This window comes from Watersipora subatra, chromosome 10 (genome assembly GCF_963576615.1).
Source record: "Watersipora subatra chromosome 10, tzWatSuba1.1, whole genome shotgun sequence".
Classification (NCBI taxonomy): Eukaryota; Metazoa; Bryozoa; class Gymnolaemata; order Cheilostomatida; family Watersiporidae; genus Watersipora; species Watersipora subatra.
This window is the reverse complement of record NC_088717.1, coordinates 9,707,607-9,725,422: the sequence shown is the minus strand read 5'-3', so window position 1 is coordinate 9,725,422 and position 17,816 is coordinate 9,707,607.

Genomic DNA, 17,816 nt, shown 5'->3' with positions numbered 1-17,816 from the left:
ATAAAACACCAAACTCAGTGGCTCAGCTTTAAAACCTGACGAGGTTTCTTATTTGCCAGGTTTTTTATGAACTTTGAATTGGCCATAGATATATATATATATATAGGTATATATATCTATGGAATTGGCACTTTAGCTTGTAAACAGATAATTTTATAATAATTTAAACAGATAATGCCTTCTCTTTATTTTCAAAATTTCAATGTTAAACCGAGGTTTGTTGCGTTGTTACTTTTTAGTGTTACCTTCGACTATTTTTATGGGATTTGACTTCTACAAATCTTCCAAAATCAGTGAATGGATCCATGGTAGCTTTTAACTTGACACTAACTGTAGTTAGTATGTTCTTCTAGGCTCAACATTTAGTACCAAGTATTTATAATTTCTTTATATATATAAATCTCAAAGTGCTTGTGCTCGCGCACACGCTTGCAAATGTTCATGACCATGATCTCACTGATAATATTATGCCAATGTCCCCAAATTAATGGTCAAAACATCATACACACCTGTGATAATGATTTTACCATCAAATTGAGGACATTGGCATTGTGTTGACATTATTTGACTGTCCGTGTCCTTTTGTTATAATTGGTGATAATATTTCCACAACCAAAATGGGGCTATTTTATAGCAATAGTTGGTTAAAGGTTGACTTGAAACAAAATTCACATTACAGTTATTTGGTATCGAAAGATTCACTATGTTTTACTCTGCTGTGTTGTAGGTGCAAAATATGTGGAAATGTGATTACAAGCTCTTAAAAGCTCAAAAACGAACAGTTAATCGTCGCCATCCATAGTTGATTAGATTCAGTTTATTTCCCTGACATATTAATCCATTTGGTTATTGTTTTGACGCGTGATGTTCTCACGTGAATTGAAAAACCAAAAAAGGCTCAATATAAAACTTCTCGTAGCACTAGTTTATGACAAACACTTCGGGTGTTACCGAAGAGCCCGTATCAAATATAGATGCTCGCTACTTTACAGTTTTGTTTCGGCTTGGTCTAATCGTCAAGTCGTAAACTGATCATGTGACCCATACTTCTTGCCAAATAGCGCAAATACTTTTTGCAGCACTTTTCGATTATCACAGTGTACCAACAGGCTCGTCATGTTTATCAGACAATGAATATGTACTCCTTCGAGCTAAGGTTAAAAAATTAAACGAATTTTCACGGTAGGTTATAAGATATTAGTGCTGAAAGTGACAGCAATGCAATGATGATGAAATAGACGCGTAGGGACAATAGACAGGGTTTTATTGAATGCGTGAAGTATATTTGTGAAAATATTTCCACGAATGAGGTTGCATGAAAGTGTAAACAGAAGCCATCTTGTTCAGCTACGTCCCATTTGAGCCGTTTTGGAAAGAGATTCTAATTTATGGCAGTTTCGTGATGGCTGCGATTAACTGTTCGTTTTTGAGCTTTTAAGAGCTTGTAATCACATTTCCACATATTTTGCACTTAAAATACAGAGTAAAATATGGTGAATCTTTTGATACCAAATAACTGTAATATGAATTTTGTTGCAAGTCAACCTTCAAGGTTTCCCAACCAATGGCTATACTAACAAATACTCTTGCTCTTATATTTTTACCATTATCTTTGCAACATCTTATTACAATCGCTTTTAGATTGTTGTTGACTAATTGTGCTCTTATGATAGTTGTGTAATGTTCCAAACTAATGGTTCGAATATAATAAGCATTTGCTGGAATATTTGGGTTTCCAAATTTTTGTTTTGATATTTCATATTTTCTCATCAATTGTAACAAGTTGAAGAAAACTTTTTATAGCAGCTTTAATATGATTTATTACTGTGCGTACCGATAAAATTGATCAATGCTCCCAAACCCATGGTTAAGAGATCATACACACCTGCGGTTATATTTGAACCTGCAAACTAGCAACAACAAATCTCATTGGCCTTGAGATGCTTTCTGACTGCAATTGCATTTGTAATACAGTAATTGCCGGATGTTCTCAAACTAATGGTTCAATTATCATGGACACCTGTGGTGATGGTAGAGCTAGTGTTAGGCATCTTCTACTTTATATTTGGATATAATCATGTCATGTTAAAACAATACTTATGTTTACACACGTGCCGACGTGCCCACGCATTAATTTAATTTTAGGGACAGGAAAGTCGTACACTCTAACTAAAGTGGTAGAAAAGCTGTCTTCCATGAAGAAATCGGTAATGGTTTGCTGTACCACAGGAATGGCATGCAATGTGCTATCAAAGCTTGGTACAAAAGCCCGAACTGTACATGATGTTTTTGGGCTCAAGGACGGAAGGTTGGTAGGCTCATCCAAACACATCCATGACTTTTACAAAAGTTCATCTGTTCATAGAATATTAGTAATAACAAAAAGTTAAATGTTGTTTTTGTTACAAAAAGTAAATATAAAATTTGTTTTGCGATAATCTATCGTTATTGCCTGCGAGTGAGCCTCTATTTACTTGTTATTTTTTAACGAACTCTTGATGTTACAATGTATGACAAAATGTTTCTGTTTAGATATTCAGTATCACAGTTGCTGTCACTGTTCAAGGACCAGCATGACGAATACTATAGCATTAGGAAGTTAAGGTTTGTATTTACGTAAATATATATAGTGATATCACACTGTGCATGTTTATACAAACTTCATGTTGACATACCATAAAATAGTAGGCTATGAGTTGAATGGTTTACTTGATATTTGTCATATGTGACAAGTCAAACCAAATCAACTCTCATTCCGTGATCATTCCTGTGTTCAGCATGTGCAAATATATTTTTGTTTCGCTCAGTCTAGGATATTGTTATATCCTAACAAATAAAACTTTGTCTTTTGCAACTTATCAGCCTTTTTAGCATATCTGTAGCTGTGATATGCCATATTTTATAGTTATGATAAAATAAACTGGACATCATTAGAAATTTGTTTAGCGATTTTGTAAAAACTATTCCTGCTGACAATGTATTTTTATCAGAGGTCATTGTTGCTTTTGATATACTAAAGGAAACTAAAACGCTACAGATAGCCATTTTGGGTGCGTGTGCTGGTCTAGCCGCTTCGAGAGCATTTCAAGTTCATGAGCCGGTATTTGGGCATAGTGTAATCAATGATATACAGCCCCCTGGGGCTGTATATCATTGGTGTAATAGCGTTACTCATCAATCTATATTTAGAGATTGTCTGCAAACATTTGTTTGGTCAAACAGGTGTGGTCTATTAATGAAAAAATTCTGAGTAATCCTTGTTCAAAGTTCAACATCGCGGCCAGTTGATAATTACAATTGGTAGGTATTAATAGACACTCATAGGAAGTAACGTAGCCATCTAAATGTTGGACTTCGAGTGGAGTGATGATGAGGAAATCACACCAATTACAGAAGAAGAGTTTCTAGATCAGGGTCCTGGTGATTTTGGGGATCTTACGGACTTAGACTAGAATTTAGATTTAGCTCCAACTTTAGCAGTTCATTTGAGAAAATTATTGCCAAATCACATTTTGGTGACTACCACTCAAAGACCCTATACTAGGAGTAGGGCAATTATTTTTCATCGTATACCATGCAAAGGACACTATTTTAAATGCTGATTAGTGTTTCAACATGCGTTTAAATGCTACCCTTAATTAGTAGTTGAATATATTGGTAAAACACTAATTCTATTCAAACCGCACTTTCGTGCTACTTTTCCATATTTATAATTTGAAAATTTTAGCAACAACAATAGCATCATCAGATGCAAAAGATTTTCTCAGCTTTGCAAAAAATTTATGTGTTCTATGTGAAAATGTAAGTGCTTTTATGTTTAAAATGAGATTTCGTGGATCCATGTCCTAATCTGTAGATGATGTTGATTTAATTGTACCTGAACGCAAAATTGGTTTATGTAATTGTACATGAAGTAGCTAGGCTTACAACTTGCATGAACGGCCCTATCCTTTGTTTTTTCGTGACGTCATTCTATCGTTGTCGGCCATCTTCATAGACAACTTTTATCGTTAAAAACATCAAGCTTCCGCAATGAATTTTTGAAAACGGTTATTTTGTTTGCAATTTTTTATTATAGTGTCAAAACAACACAAACAACAAAAATACTATTAAATAAGAGAATGACGATCGTTTTCTACAAATATGGCGGCTTTTTCATGAACGAGCGCGTGTGGAAACGGCTTGAAACAAAGCGATGGATAGCATAGGCTCTTCCATGAGTGTATTAAAACAATATTCCTATATGTGAAATTGTTAGAATAAACTACATGTAGATATGCGCGTATTAGAAAGACTACCGCATTAACCAAATTATTTGCAACAGAAAGATAAACACCAGATGCATATAAACCTGCAAAAAATGTTAATGGTCTGCAGTGCCGAGTTTGTATTTCTCAAAATGTAATTTGGAGCCAATTTATAACACTTCACTCTCATTTGTTTCTCAAGGCTGTCAACTTTAGCCTTAGAACTCAATTAATTGTATACATAAATTAATTGGTAAATGTTTTTTACATCTAATAGGCATAGTGACTCACAATATGTCGTTGCGTCATTAAAGGTTGACTTGCAACAAAATTCACATTACAGTTATTTGGTATCAAAAGATTCACCATGTCTTACTCTGTTGTGTTGTAGGTGCCAAACCTGTGGAAAAGTGATTACAAGCTCTTAAGAGCTCAAAAACGAAAAGCCGCCGTAGATTGGAATCTCTTTATTTCGATGACGTATCCATGAAATTTGGTTATTGTCTTGTCACGTGTTGTTCTCACGTGAATTGAAAGGCCAATAAAAAGCTCAATACAAAACTTATCGTAGCACTAGTTGATGACAAACACTTCGGGTTTTACCGAAAACCCCGTATTAAATATAGATGCTCGCTAGTTTACAGTTTTGTTTTGGCCTGGTCTAATTGGCAAGTCGTAATCTGATCATGCGACCCAATACTTCGCAAATAGTTTTTGCAGCACATTTTGATTATCACAGGTAACCAACAGGCTCGTCATGATTATCAGACAATGATATTTACTCCTTCGAGGTAAGGCTAAAAAATTAAATGAATTTTTACGGCAAGCTATAAGATATCACTGCTAAAAGTGACAGCATTCACAATGACAATAAAACAGACGCGTAAGAACAATAGACATGGTTTTATTGAATGCGTGAAGTATATTTGTGAAAATATTTCGATGAATAAGGTTGCATGAAAGTGTAAACAGAAACCATTTTTCACAATTACGTCACATTTGAGCCATTTTGGAAAGAGAATCCAAACTACGGCGGTCTTGTGTGGCTGCGATTAACTGTTCGTTTTTTAGCTTTTGAGAGCTTGTAATCAGATTCCCACATATTTGGCACCTACAACACAACAGAGTAAGACATGGTGAATCTTTTGATATCAAAACACTGTCATGTGAATTTTGTTGCAAGTCAACCTTTAAAGTTGATTTGGTTGGACAAGCCACACATAATTGCTTATGCTGTTAGTCTTGTAAATACTCTAGCCTAATGAATTGTTTGCAGGTTGGCAGAGTGTGACGTGATGCTGATTGATGAAATCAGCATGCTGTCGGTTCACACTTTATTGACATTATCTGCCATAATGCAAGATATTAAAAGAAATTCCTTGCCTCTAGGAGGTGTGCAGAGAATATTTGTTGGTGACCTCTTTCAGCTGGCTCCAGTTGCCAACCTGATCAATGGAGACATTGGCGAGCCTATATATAAGCATGTAGACATTTCTGCTTATATTCCTCACAAAGTGAATTTAGTTGAGGTATGCATACAACTACTGACAACATCATAATATAACCCAGTATTCTGCACTAAACTTCAATACAGTCAAACCTCAACACTTGCAGTAAATTCGTTCCAATGTTGACCTTTTTTTCAAAATTCTTGTTGAAGCAAATGTTCTTACGAGAGGACATTGTATTTTGTTCAATTACTTTTTGAGCTAAAACCTCATGTAATTGGAATGCTGTTGCAGATAGTAAGAACAAGGGATATGATGTTAGCCAATGCTGTTAGAGAGACAAGTGATGGTTCAGTTTCGGCAGAGACCATGGAATTCTTGAAGTCCAAATGCAGACCTCTTCCATGTTCCGATCGAGACAAAACTGTTTTGTACGCGCGTAGCTTTGACGCATGGGCCCATAATATTGCTTGCGTGAACCGATGGTCTGGGAAAATTAAAAAATATCTAGCAAAAGACTCAGGCTCCAAGGAAATACTACGCAGAAGCCCTGTTCATGAGGTATGGCTATTTGAACAACACAAAGTTAATAGTTAGCCCGCAGTTTTTAGCAGAAAAATTTTTGATTGTTTTATTCTAAGCAGCATTTTATTATTTAGTATTGCTTACATAATATATTACATAATATTACTTACGTAATATATTTCTCTGTTTAATTGTTGTTCTGTATTGCTTGTAGTGAGTTATCTTGCTTGGCATGTTATTACTACACTCATCTTGCACTTACATGTAGCTAGGCTGAAGAAATTGTACATTTTATTTCTGACATGCACTACTTTCTGACAGACAAACGTATGGAAATGTAGGAATGAGTCTTTAATCAAACATGATCGATGAAATGCAGGGCAGAAATCTTATCGCATAAAGTGAATATTTTACATACAGCTCTATGTATAAGTAGGAATTTTAATCCAAGTGATTAGTCATGTGGTAGTGTAGAGCAGAGCATAATGCAGATGCATTGCTAGTGTTTGGAGCAGTGGCAGATGACTTAACTTCTATCACCTGAATACTAGCATCACTGTCTAAATTGGTGTTATCCGCTTGACATTTTGCTACGTGAGCTTTAAGCCTATCTGCGTGACCTCGCGTTATGACAGCACACCTATTGAGTTTTGCTTTGAAACCTTTGCTTTTTGCAGTTCCAGTGAAAAACTGCCAAACGGGATGCTGTTTGCGAGGCGTGTTGGAAATTTGAGGCACAACTTTAACTTTTCAAAACACAAAAAAACTTGATAAACTGAATTCTAACAATCAAACTACTTTGGCTTGCGCTCAACCAATGAAATATTAGTTTGCAAACTTAGAGCTTTTGCCCAAAAGGATTTTATTGTTTTAATTTCTAATTATAAGTAATCCTTTCTCACTGGCCAGACTTGAGAAAGTATTTATTCATTATTAGAGACGATGATTGGATTAGTATATTTCACATGGTTTTTATATTTCATCAGTAAAGAGATCAAACATATCACTTGATAAAACCAATTGAAAATGAAATTCACTAATTCATTGTTGTGCTAGGATTTTATGTAGTTTCAACTTGAGCTCTGCCATTACTTTGCTAGTGCATCCTAAATAAACTTTCACAGCTGATAATTACACATAAATGCATTTCTACCACACATGAACCACTAGAAGCTTAAAATATTATGTTTTTCACAAATAAATAATGAAAAACCGGTTTTTTTCGGCTGATTTAAACCATTGGTGTAAACCAAGCCAACCCTGATTAATAATCTGCCCTTCAATTACTGATATGTATTCATTTTGATTTGGCTTATCATATGCCCATGCTGTTGCATTGCACAATAACAATGCATGGATTTATGGTACTATATAGTTCTATATATACATTTTAGACTCTTCTTCTGAAAGAGGGAGTGCCAGTTCTTCTTCTCATCAACTTGACAGAGTCGTTGGTAAATGGCTCCCGTGGAGCGATTGTTGCCATGCAGGATACTTGTGTTGAGGTCAAGTTTGAATGTCAAGATGATCCCATTGTTATCAAACCTCACAAGTTTATCTAGTAAGTTTTTAAACAACTTCGGGATGGCTGCACTTCATATCAGTAGTGAGTTATGTAAGGCAGTATTATTTGGGTAAACGACAGTTGTGTTGCTAAATATAGACCATGCTGAAGATCTGTAATGGCACCCCATGACTCAGTTGTTTAGCTTTTTTAGTTTATAATCACATTGTTTTGTTCCTAGCTTCAACCCCTCACGTCAGATGACTAGCGGCTGCAGATCACAGTTGCCTCTGTCATTAGCGTTTGCATTGACAGTCCACAAAGCCCAAGGAATTACGCTTGATAATGTTGAAGTATGCTGCAATAATATGTTCAAGCCTGGACAATTGGCTGTAGCTATAGGGCGTGCTAGAACTGCAAACGGGCTATGCATCAGGAACTTCCATCCTGAGCACATTGTACCACCCTCTGCAGAAAATGTGAGTCAGCTATCCAGCATGAGCTGTAAAAGCATAGTGGATGACTGTAAATGCTGCAACATGGTCATCTCTTCTTCTGCTTCATTTATCACTTATGACTCATTGGATGCGCTGGAAGAGTCTGACAGTTTGCTATCAAGCAGCTCGAATGAAGAAATGGATGCAGTACCCGATGCCCGTCCTTCCAATCACAATTGTGCGCAGTTAATCTTGCATGAGGATTTATTTGCGGCACCAATCACTGAGGAACAGAAGATCTATAATGACAAAGTTAAAGCGCTATGTTCCAATTCTCGCTTAGGAAACACTTACATGCTTATAAAGCAAAAGCTGTCAGACTTGTGGCAACGATTTGTTACAACAAAAACTAGTTCCCAGTTCACAGACTTTCTAGCTGCTAGCCATGCTTACTCAATCGGGGAGTTGCAAATAGAGTTAAAACATTACAATGATATTTATCTTGACATTCTGGTTTGTCTGTTTAGAAAAACTCAAGAAAAATTTATATGTGAACAGCAACAGGTCGGTAGTCCGCCTTCCACCTCTACAGAAATTGGTGAGGATCAACCATGGTCAACTGCTGGACAGGGTACGCTAAGGAGGCTAGCTGGGCGCACTGTCGTACAAGTTGAAAGACACTTTCAACGAAAAATGAGAACTGAAGTTTTTCAAGGACGCGACATCTCACAGCTAGATTCTATTTTGAACCACGTGCGCTATTTGAAGACCTCATCTACAGCAGTTCTTGCAGGCCGCTATCCAAATACTGCTGAAGAAACAGAACGCCGTCAAAATTATACTCGAGGCTTAGTCAGCGTAAAGGATGAGCTTTTTGAGTTTATTCTTGAACTCGAGAAGGAGCGGCTCAAATTACACACTACCGCTAATGCCTCCAAATATGGGTCCGATGTTATCGCTGTAGCATATAAAACACTACAAGAAAATGAAATTCTGCTAGGCGTTTTTTGTCATATTTACCATCAACTAGAAAACAACAATCTTGAAGTCATGCAGCAAATTTACAAGAAGTTTCTAGAAAAATACATGCCTGTGGCTAATAATACGTTTCGGAAACGGCTGATGATAGACTTGGGAGCAGAACGCAAGCAGGCTCTTCGTCCAACCATCACTGCTCAGGCAAAAAAGGTTATTATTTACTATAAATAATAAATGTGGTTGGTATAATAATTCCAGTTTTATCACCTTTCTACATTTTGCGTCTAGTATTAAATTGATAAAAATTCCGTTTACTATGATCATTTTTAGAAGAAAAAAAGCTCAAGCTGTGAAAGCGCAACTGCGGAAGGAAGCAAACGACCTGTTCACCAAGATGACCATGTATGTAGCAAGTAATATAGACATGAAATATACTTGTTGATTGGTAATATCAATAATACACTTTAATAAAATAGATATCAACTGCGTTATTAAATCTTATTGATTAAATAATTTGTCATGGAAACATCAAAAAACATTCATTTCACTACTTTTAATGCAATCTAAATAGCTATGAAATAATAAATATACCTTCCAACTTGCAAATATGTAAAACGTGCATTAATAACATAATAATAACATTTTTAGCAATGAAACTGTTTGCTCTGTCACTTTAGGAATAGTTGACATTGTTTATAATTATGTAACAAATTCAAGGACACCGAGAGATGCAAAATGGCTGCATGCACGAAAGATGCGGGTGCAGAGCAGCTGCAGTGGATTCAGTGTGATGAATGCCAGGGGTGGTATCACAAGGCTTGTTTGAAGATGACCAATGCTGAATGGAAAGCAGCTACAACAGACCAGAATATGCCATGGCATTGCGACTCATGTTTGATTATTACAGATGATGAACTGAGCGATTAGGTAATTATCTTACCATTATTTGTTGCGAAATGTTGCATTTGTCAAAACCTTTACTGGATGTGCTCCACCTACGACAGCTGAACTTGTTCCTCCATTTCGTTTTTTGGATACAATGTTTTGTCCTATGACTATGCTATTTAGATTCCTTCCATACGCCAGGATAGTAGGGTTTGTGTTGCAACCATTAAGAACACCTTGTTGCGATGAGAAGAGGTTTTCCACAAGGTCCGAGTTTAACCGATGAAGATATACTGCTGGAGATAAATTCTGAGTCAATCGTATCTTTACATATGACAGCGTAGCTTTAATCATTGAGGTTAAATCTTCAAAGGCTTGAGGGGATATAAAGGCTTTTGGATGAATCTTAGTTTCGTTCCAGCTGGCAAACCATTGTAGAACATGTTCGTTTGATTGGAGTCTTGGGTCAAGCATGCTTGTCACGGGCGAACTACTGGTATAGGTTTCTACCAACTGACTGGTATAAGTTAAAAATTCTATCGTGCCATTCAGATCGGTACGAGCAGCTGCATCTTTATATACCTAAAAATGCAATGGAAAAGTTAGTACAAAAATTAGCATATTAATTCACAATGTAGGTCCAATTACTACTGCTTTAACCAGTTATAGTAATAACTAAAAGGTTTGGGATATGCAAACAAATATGTGACAATTCACTTCTTTGGTTCTTTTAGCGTATTAATGTAACTGCATCATTTCTAATTTCTCATTCTGTTCACTACCTTATACATAAAATTTCAAAGGTCTTTTCAATTCCTGAATTTTATCCACTTGTAGGCCTAGTCGCTATTAGTGAATGCTCACTAGGTATACTACTTGAGAAGTGAAAGAAGCTGGCCAAGACTCGCACTTCCAGAGAAAGTGAATGTCCTTGCTCATCAATTCGTATGACACTTAAAGATGTAGTTGCGTCAAATTTGAGTTGATCCTAAAAGAAAGTATTTTTCTTTGTCTATCAGTTGATATGTTGTTTGTTGTGTTAGGCAATCTCATTGCCAAGATATTTGAAGATTAAAATCGAAAAAATTTGATCGCGGTAAAAACGCTCAGGTCGAAAAAAAATGCCTAGACTTGCCCAAAATGATGTAACGCGTGATACAACCTGTCAATATATCTCGAATTCACATCGGCTATTGCGATAAAAGCCTAGTCCTGCGCGGCTCTATTGGCACATATTTTATCTTGAATTTGCTCGTTGGCTAGAATAAAATTTTAAATCCAGCTACAGATACATTATTATGAATGTTTTCAAAGGCCTCAAATAACGAAAATTGAAAATTTGTCTTACTCGCTTCCTCCAAATGCTGTGTAAACATCTGAGTACCCATTCTACCGGTCTACGGTAATTAGGCCAAGCAAACCAAATTGAATAAGGTCTTTGTGTCGGCGCAGTTCTCAATTGCTACTCGTACGTGAAACTACTAGCTGTCCAGGCTAGTAGCGGTATATTGCGAAAATACGAATAACTTTTTCTCATAATATCCAACTTTCGTTGTGTTTGACAGAGACTAAAGTGAAAAGGCAAATAATTATTTTGTAAGTCAATTAGTATTTTCATTTGTTTTGATCTGTTCCTCTATAAATTAAAACAACATTAGCCATACTACTTTAGTTCATAGTTGCAGCACGCTGTGTTAGTTCATTCAACTGGTTTACTAGTCAATCTGTCATTTCAATTGACGAAAACATTTTAATTATAAAATATTAATTGTAGTCATACAATTAATATTTTATTTCGAAGTTTTTCAAGTTATAACAAGTTATTCAACTTCGTTCACTTTTACGTGCTTTAAACTTTTTCGTTTTAAGATAAGATAGACACACCACGTATTTATACGAACATTATATGCTATAAAACTAATCTCGACCATATTATGGATACTAAACATTTTCTTCAAATTTACAGTAGGTTACGACTTGAATAATTTGATATTTTTCTATTTGTTAAGAATGGTCGGCGTAATCAGTTTCGTTGTAGCAGTGAAATGTCTTCAAGTCTGCATAAACAGTTTAATGTTTCGTTGTAGCAGTGAAATGCCTTCAAGTCTGCATAAACAGTTTAATGTTTCGTTGTAGCAGTGAAATGTCTTCAAGTCTGCATAAACAGTTTAATGTTTCGTTGTAGCAGTGAAATGCCTTCAAGTCTGCATAAACAGTTTAATGTTTCGTTGTAGCAGTGAAATGCCTTCAAGTCTGCATAAACAGTTTAATGTTTCGTTGTAGCAGTGAAATGTCTTCAAGTCGACGTGGTTTTGTCTCTTGTGCCGCAGCTAATTGTGAAGAGACCAAACATCTATTTGCTTGGCTTCCGGGTAAGGACATCAACAGATGTACAGCGAGCCAAATGGACAGCGTTTGTGAAGAAGCATGTAGCAAATTTTCAATATAATAGCACATCTAGAATTTGCTTTCGGCATTTTACTGAGGAATGCTTCAGCAACTACCACCAGTACAAGTACCAGCAAGAAGAAAGTATCCGGCTCATGTTAAAGAAGCACTCGAATGTTTCCCACACGAAACATTCACATTAAAGCTGATTCTGTTGCTACCCCAAGGAAGCAAAAGCCAACTACCCTTTTGCCTACAAGAGAGCGGAGAGCAGTGGCGCAAGGCTTACTTTCTGATGCGTAAGTGGTGTTGTAAGAGGTAATAAAGCACAGTAGAAATCCAACTAGGAATCCTTGAATTTCACAAGTTACGTTATGAGCTTCCAATTTGAAAATATAGAACAACTCGTGTTTAACGGAAAAACAATTCTTGTCTATACATTGCAGTGTTTCTGCAGTACCTAGGACAGCAACCCTTTTTCCTCATTCACGATCTAAAATACCAGTTCGTAATCCTCAGCCTGCCGAGTCCTTTGGACCTGGAAAGTCCTCTAAGGTTGACAAAGGAGTACAGCTACGGAAATGTCTTCACCATCCTAAATATCGGTTGATTTCAATCCAGACTGATGCTAAACAGTGAGTACAGTTTACCTGTTTCATATGATTGGAAGTGATTCTTTTTTACAATATATATTAATAGTCTATAAACATTTATTCACAGGACTGATCTTCCAGCCTCACCGCCATCTAAGAGAAAAATGCCAGTAGTCGATGAAGCTAGCTCCATTCCTTCTACATCTAAGCAGTTACAAGGTTATTCTCCAATTATGGAGAGTGATGCTAGTGATGAGATGCAGGAACGAGAGGAAGATCTGGTAAGTTTTAAATACTTTGATAAAATGTCATAGCATTTTTTTCCTTTTCTTATGCTTATTTTACGTTAAAGACTTAAATGAATTTCCTAAAATGCCATAGCACTTCTCTTCATTTTCTATGCTTCTCTTAGGGTAAAGCCTTGGATGAAGAAGAATGGGTGACTGATTCAGATAACACTGAGACGGAATACGAGGTTTCAGAAGAAAGATTTGAGGGGTAAGAAATATAGTAACTGCTAGTTCGTATTTGATAATGCGTATTATTTCATCGATTATATGTACTCACTGCCTTTACACCAATATTTATTTTAGCCTGCTTGCAGTAAGTATGTGTGCGCTTCCTGAAGAACCTAAACATAGGCTTGCCTTGTCATGCTACTTGCTTTCTCATGCCTGCCTAACAACGCTATTTTACATGCATGATGTAGAACCTCCAAGTCTAGCATCAACTGGTCCTAGCTACAGGTTCATTAATAAAGTAGAGGAAGCAGCCAGACACAGGAGACGAGGAGTGTATGTCAAGCCACATTACCTTCCGTTGGCAGAGTTGGAGCTAGCCAAGCGGAGAGCTATTCAAGGGAAGAAGGCAACTACATAGAGCCCCATGTAGGTAGGCACTTGGATGTTTGTTCTGTGAGATGTTCATACTGCATAATTATTGGTGTGATTTAGTCTGTGCATTGCAGGCTGCAGCATGTGTTTGCAATAACATGGCTGGTTCAGGCCAATGATCTGTATCCCATTTAATTCCTGTGATTTTTCTCTGTTCCTATTGTGACTCTGTTTGCTACATTTCTTTTATTTTGTTTGCTGAAGATATACCGTTTGATGTACAATCTCCAAGTCTAGCGTCAACTGGTCCTAGCTACAGGTCCATTGATGAAGAAGAGGAAGCAGCCAGACAGAGGAGACGAGGAGTTTGTCAAGCCTCGTTACCCTCTGTTGTCCATCTGTATCCCTTTTACTTTCTGTGATCTTTCTCTGTTCGTATTGTAACTTTGCTACATTTATTTTGTTCGTCGTTTGCATTCATTTTCTTTTATTTTGTAGGCTATATATATTATGCCTACAAAATTAGAATATATAAATATATTATAATATGTATAGTATATATAGTATATATATTATGTATATTATAATTATATATTTATATATATTATTTATATCATATAATATTTATAAAAAGATCGACTTAGTGCGGAGCGCTGGGATGTGCCAAAGTGGATGCCATCCGCGGTACTAAGTTGGACGCCTTCTGATGTGCCTTGTGTGTTTCGTTGAGCCTCAAATATAGTAGGATACCTCAGTCAACGGCTCAAGGCACTGATGGAGGAACCTTAGCAAGATGCAGACGTTGACGTCGTGCTAAGGCTGAGTAGCCGCATGTTCGAAAAGAGCTATTCGAATGTGGTGAAACCAACTGCATCATGTATTCATCATAATCTAGACATTGTTAGTATGAATTTGTAGAAAATCTTCTGCTGATCATTTATATGATTAGTTACAGGATTTTCTGACCATGTCTGAGTCTCACTTCGTGCAATGAATAGAGCTTTTCACAAATCTCTCAATATAAGCTAATCATGCAGCTGATGATAATTTATAAGCCAGTCTGCCAGACAATATTTTGGCAAATGTTGCAGGACGATGAAGACGTACAGTCAAACATGGATAACTCGAACTTCACGGGACCGAGCGAAAGTGTTCAAATTATCAGAGCGTTCAAGTTATCAGAACACTGTCACAAGTCCATGTATTTATTTATTTATTAGTAGATACATGTGCATATACAAACTATAATATAAATCAAAAGCACAAATGGCTTGTTTCAAATTAAATGCTTCTAATGTAAAGTTTAAAACGTTTTTATCAAAAAGTATAGAGATTTTTCTATCACTTGAGATTGGTTTGTTGTTTGAGGTAATCTTATTGCCAGGACGTTTTTTAGATTGACATTGGCAAAACTTGATCGTTGTTGAAATGCTCAAAAGAAAAGACATCTTTTTTTTTAGCATTTTACCCACGACCAATTTTGCCGATTTTTCTTGAAGTTTATTCAAAGATTACTTCACTTTACCTCGCTTCTAAAGGGCGATCGCCAAGCGGATGTTTGGTATAAATCAAATTTCACCAAACCTTTAGAAAAGTCGTTGACAAAATTATTTTGCCGATGGTGGTAATAACGACGCTTATGAATTACGAAAAGTTGAGGTTTACCTCTATGGCTTGGAATAAAGTGATTTTCTAAAGCGATAACAATCGTTTCGGTAGCCGTTGGGCAAAAAACAGTTCGAATTAACAGTGTTGAGTTCGAGTTATCTATAGCAATTTATCATTACGTGGGAACGGAACAAAGAAACCGTTCGAATTAATTATGTGTTCGAGCTATCCGCGGGCGAGTTATCCATGTTTCACTGTATTTAATTTTTTCTGTCACTCATCTTTTGTTAATGATTATAGCTACAGGTCAATTAATGAGGTTGAGGAAGCAGCCAGAGAGAGGAGACGAGGAGTTCGTCAAGCCTCGAGTAGTTCGTCAAGCCTCGTTACCTTCCGTTGTCTGTCTGTATCCCATTTACTTCCTGTGATCTTTCTCTGTTCGTATTGTAACTCTATTTGCTACATTTATTTTGCTGTTTGCATTCATTTTGCTGTTTGCATTCATTGTCTTTTATTTTTTTATATATTATACATTGCCTACAAAATTTAAATGTATAAATATATTAATTTATATTAAATATAAATTTATATTTTTATAGTATATAAAAATCACTCTACGTGAGCTTTTTAAAAGATGTCCTCATTCAAATGCATATATCTCTGAACAGGGTTGGTCTACAAAGACAAAAATGGCATCAAATTGTAGCTGATGTTTTAGCCCTTTATTGGTCTTAATTTCATTAAATCGACCTTTTTTACGCAACCACATCTTTAAGAAAGATTTGGTAAGTATTCATGTTCTCAGCAGTGTCAAACCTTGCATTTTTGTATCACCTGTATTTTTGTTTTCAAGTGTTGCTTTTGGTGACAATACACACTTTTACCAATTGGTTGATGTCACGTTTTAGACTCAGGGAATGAGTAGGAAAGTTATTTAATGATCTGAGGCTTCATGCTTAGTAAATGTTTAGCATTTTTGGAAATTTAAGTTCGCTTGACCGAAACAATGGGTGCACTATTTCTTGAGTAAGGGAGTTTTGGCTACCTGAACAAAGTGTTGCATAATAAATGATGCCTTTTACACTTATTGGAGGTTAAAATAATCCTTTAATTTATATTATTTTGGTTCTTTCTAGTTTTAGGAATCTAATATTACATACATTTACAGTACCTGGGTAGTAAACTAGAAATAATGAATCATAGTTAGCTAATTCAGTAGCAGCTTTCCAACAATTTTTTACAGCACATGTCTGTTATAATATTCATCTATTGGCATAAATGAACTGATTTAACTCCAAAATAATAGATTATACTTGCCTTCATCAGATGTAACATCTCCTTATTCAAAACTTCGACAGCCAAACCATTTCGCATCAGTTCACTATTATCAGGATTAATATGATGTGGAGAAAGCTTGTGGTAAACGCAAAGATTATTAGTACAATAATCCCAGTTGTAAGCATCTCTCCAGTGTGACCAGAGAATGTGATTGGGCCCATGTCGAAGTAAGCGCATACCTCCATCCTTGCTCTTTAAAACGCTATTCCTGATCTTCTTAAACTCATGCTGTAAATTACATAAATGATTTCTCAGCATTTCTTTTCAATAATTGTATTGTTTCAAATTATTTTGGAGAGGTAATCATGCCGTAAAATAAAGCTTATTGGCTGTTGATATATTACAGCAGTCATTACTGACTATGTTAAACATAATATGTTTAAATGTGTATTTTATCGCCTGAAAATCCATGTATTTATACCATACCATAGGATCCATCATCATAACAATTGGTTGTTTGTTGAGATCAGTCGTTGTGTACGAACACGTATCCACACCATAGTTCGGAAAGTGCATACGCAAGAATGATCGGTTGTTTGATGATCCATCCAGCAGCACACAGTTGACCTAGAAAAATATCAGTTGAGGGTTTATAATGCGCCTATTGTAAACAAAGTAGATTAGAAAGCTTATAACAACACAAACTTTTTAAGCACGACGACTAGTTTTTTTTAGGTTGAATACTTGAAAAACAAAACCGGCTTATGCTTTTTTTGGTGAAAATGGAGGGATAAGCCTTGACGTTTTCACTTAGGGCCTAATCAAAAGATTAATAAAGTGATGAAGTTTTTGTTTCTGAATGAGCATAACGAGCAACCTTGGTTTGCACCGAGACTAAAATGGTGGCATTTTGCGACACCATAAAAGAGTCTTATAACAAATAAGGACAACACTCACAACACCCAATGAGCGCAAGTATAAAAACTATTAAATATGTTTCAGAATCATATGATATAGCTGGACTTCTGATATGTTAAAATAATCATCTCATGCTATAAATCTGTTTTCTATGACATCGTTGCAACATAATTT